Source organism: Lepidochelys kempii, chromosome 22, assembly GCF_965140285.1.
Source record: "Lepidochelys kempii isolate rLepKem1 chromosome 22, rLepKem1.hap1, whole genome shotgun sequence".
Taxonomy (NCBI): Eukaryota; Metazoa; Chordata; order Testudines; family Cheloniidae; genus Lepidochelys; species Lepidochelys kempii.
This window is the reverse complement of record NC_136401.1, coordinates 4,100,987-4,104,254: the sequence shown is the minus strand read 5'-3', so window position 1 is coordinate 4,104,254 and position 3,268 is coordinate 4,100,987. Positions and strand designations below refer to the sequence as shown.

The window sequence follows — 3,268 nt, the reverse complement described above, 5'->3', positions numbered from 1 at the left end:
TGATCCTTGAGGAACTCCACTGGTAACCTCCCTCCAACTTGACAGTTCACCTTTCCCCGCTGAATCCCAAAGCTGTGTTCAAAGTAATGACCAGAGATTGATCACTGGCTGGATTTTCTTAGGGTTTCTTCCACAGCAAAGGCAGACTTTAAAATGCACAAACTAGAAATGCTCCCGGCTGAAATGCTGGTTAAACCGCCGCTGCCCAGCAATTAGTGCCACCCAAATTATGACATTAATGCTTGTCTAAGCCATTGGCTGCTTTGGCTCATACGCCTCTTCCCCAGGATTCCAGTCTTACCCCACTAGTTCCCTGCCTGGATACAGTGGCAGAAACATTATTACAAAGAGAACAAACTGAGGTGCCTTCACATTTTAAAGTAATTAGGCCCTGAAACAATGTACCCAGGGTTCTGGTGGATTCTCCCTCACTGCCCATTGTTAAATCAAGACAAGATGTTTTTCTAAAAGCTCTGCACTAGGAATGAATTGGTGGCAGGTCTCTAGGCTGTTCTAGAGGAGGGCAGATGAGATTATCTCTCTATCATCCCTTCTGGCCTTGGAATCTGCATTATTCTGATTTCTCGGCTTCCTGGGGGGTTGAATGTCACACATGGAGTGGGTCTGATCTTCCTGGGGGAAAGTAAGAATTCCACTGATGCCCAGCATCGCAGGAAGAGCTGGGGCTGTGGACTAAAAGCGAGCACATAGATTCACATCACAGCTCGCTCTGCCTTCCCTGGCACCTGGGGAATGCAACAGGCACTGAGCTCCAGGTCCCCTTTCAAGACAGAGGGGAAAGGACTCTGTGTGTGTGTGTGGGGGGGGGGGGATGACACAGCCTCTCCACTTACAGCTGGAGATCAGAGAGATCACAGATGTCAATCAAGTTTCACATTTCTAGCAGTGGTGCCGGGGGATACTGGAAAGAGATGTCTGTGAGTCCAATGGATGTGAAATCAGCTGTGCACTAACACTGACAGCTCCCGCTCCCAAAGCGCCCCTGCCAGTCCATGCTGATATCCACAGGGGAGGGGGGCAGAGAAGAGCGGGCCAGGCAGGGGCCCCTTTGGAGCTTGGGCCCGGCGCCATGACGCCAGGGGTGCCATGGTAAACCTGGTACTGATGGTAAGAGGCTCCACGGGGGGCTGGCCCTGCTTTCCTACCACCTTGAGATGCTGGCCGCAGAACAAATGCTGGTCTGTGGGTGGCCTTCAGTGGGGGTTTTCCATGCCAGAGAGCAGGCTGGCTGGATGTCTTTGTGGCTGTCTGCTGGCCACGCATAGGCATGATCCTCTTGCCCCACCCTCAGTTGCTCTGTGCCTTTTAAGCCTTCCCTTGGAGCTGTCAGCACCAGCCACCTCTGCTCTAGGTGCCCAGAGGAGGAGAGGTGTGCTGGGCTCCAGCCTGGGACTCTTCCTCCCTCCTGCCTATCAGGCCTGGCCCTGACACTCCTTCCTTTAAATGCCATGTGGGCAACAGGAAGAGGGTGGCAACTGCCCAGAGAGGAGAGGTGTGCTGGGCTCCAGCCTGGGACTCTTCCTCCCTCCTGCCTATCAGGGATGGCCTGGCCCTGACACTCCTTCCTTTAAATGCCATGTGGGCAACAGGAAGAGGGTGGCAACTGCAGGTACAAGGATCAAACTTGTGGACATCAGGTGAAGCAGCAACACACACAACCATCAGGTCAATCAGCAGGAATCTCTAGCCAGACTGTGAAGTTCTAGGGCCCCAACCTATAGCGGCCATTCTGTCAAACCAGCCGGACCAAAGACCTATCTCCAGTGGACGTCAGTCACCCAGCACAAGGGGAGGAGCGTCACTCTGGTTCACCCAGAGACACGGAAACCAAGCACACTGAGCTCCAAGGCTTTGCAGCAAACCAACATAGCCCCAGGAGGTCCCACTGAGATTTGAACTCAGATCGCAGGATTCAGAGTCCCAAATGCTGACCATTACACCATGGGACCTGCTGTTGTTTCTTTTTCCGGACTCCTGTGACTCCCAGCTGGCTGGCTAGCACTCTGCACTTATTGCTTCCCTTCAGCTGCTTCCTCTTGCAGGATTCTCTCTCCTCCATCGACCATGGTCCTGCTCTACTGGATCCGCAGGTCCTGCCCTGAGTCCCTGCATCCCCCTGCTTTGTATCTGTTCCCTGCAGGCTGCAAAAATGCCAGGGGAGGCCTCCCCTCCCTTCCCTCAGTGGTCCCACTCATATCGGCCAGCTGCAGCCGCATGTCCTGGAACTCAGCCAGCTGTCGCTTGATCTGGTCGTACAGTCACACGCTGACTGGCTCCCCTGCCTGGATGCTCTTGTGGAAATCCCACAGACGATGCTGCAGAACTTGGCTCCGTTGGTTTCTTTAACACGGTGGTGTTTGCCTGGCTGCTGGAACAAAGCCACCAGCTCCTCCCGCACTGACTCCCACTAATCCCCCTGGTTGCCATAGAACCCTCTGATGCTTTCCTGTTCTGCCAACACCACCAGGCCTCGCCACCCCCGCCCCCTTTATCTTGCTAGCTCTGGATGTTCAGCTTCCAATATCCTCTGCCATGAGTCAGGGAATTGCCCACATTGAGGCACATCGTGAGAACTGCATGATCTGAACAGTCCATTGGCACTACCCTGCACTGGGCTGTCGACATGCTCTCTTTCATGTAAATCCAGTCAATGCGACTCCTGGCCTGTCCCTGCAGAAAGGTGTACCCCCTCTGCGGCTGGTGTGAGCTCGGATCAGAGGAATAGGAGGCTACAGCCCACCCTCACTGATTCCACTATAAAGAAACACATCGTCTAAGCCAACCTCGCTACAGAGCTGTACCAGGTAGTGCTCATCATAGAAGAGTTTCCTCTGATGGTCAGGAAAACAGGACCAGTGGTCCTCAGGCTGGCTGACACAATTAAAATCCCCCCGCAAAACCAAACACCATGAGGTCCAGAGGAAGGGAACCAGTTCCTTCCATTGATCTTTCCTTTCACACCTTAACTGAGGACCATACATACTAATATAATGATAACCAGTGCCACGGAGCACAAAGTCCACCAGTAATACCCTCCCTGGTCAGAGCTCTACCACCTTCTGTACTTGCACCCCAAATGTGAAGAACAAGACTCCAGCCCCATCATTCTTCCCTGGCCCAGAGGACCAGAAAGACAGACCCTTCCTCCAAACACCCTTTGCCCATCAAGCTACCCTAAAGTCATTAATGTGTATTTCCTGAATGCCAAGCATGTCCAAGTCCAGCTGCTCCAAAGCACTGAATATCA

General features: G+C 53.3%; 1 non-coding gene across 1 annotated transcript; it reads right to left on the bottom strand.

Moving 5' to 3' along the window:
- Nucleotides 1-1,898: 1,898 nt before the first annotated feature.
- Nucleotides 1,899-1,970, bottom strand: TRNAQ-CUG (transfer RNA glutamine (anticodon CUG)). Its single transcript has one exon. It is a non-coding gene; the product is annotated as a tRNA-Gln (tRNA).
- Nucleotides 1,971-3,268: the final 1,298 nt, after the last annotated feature.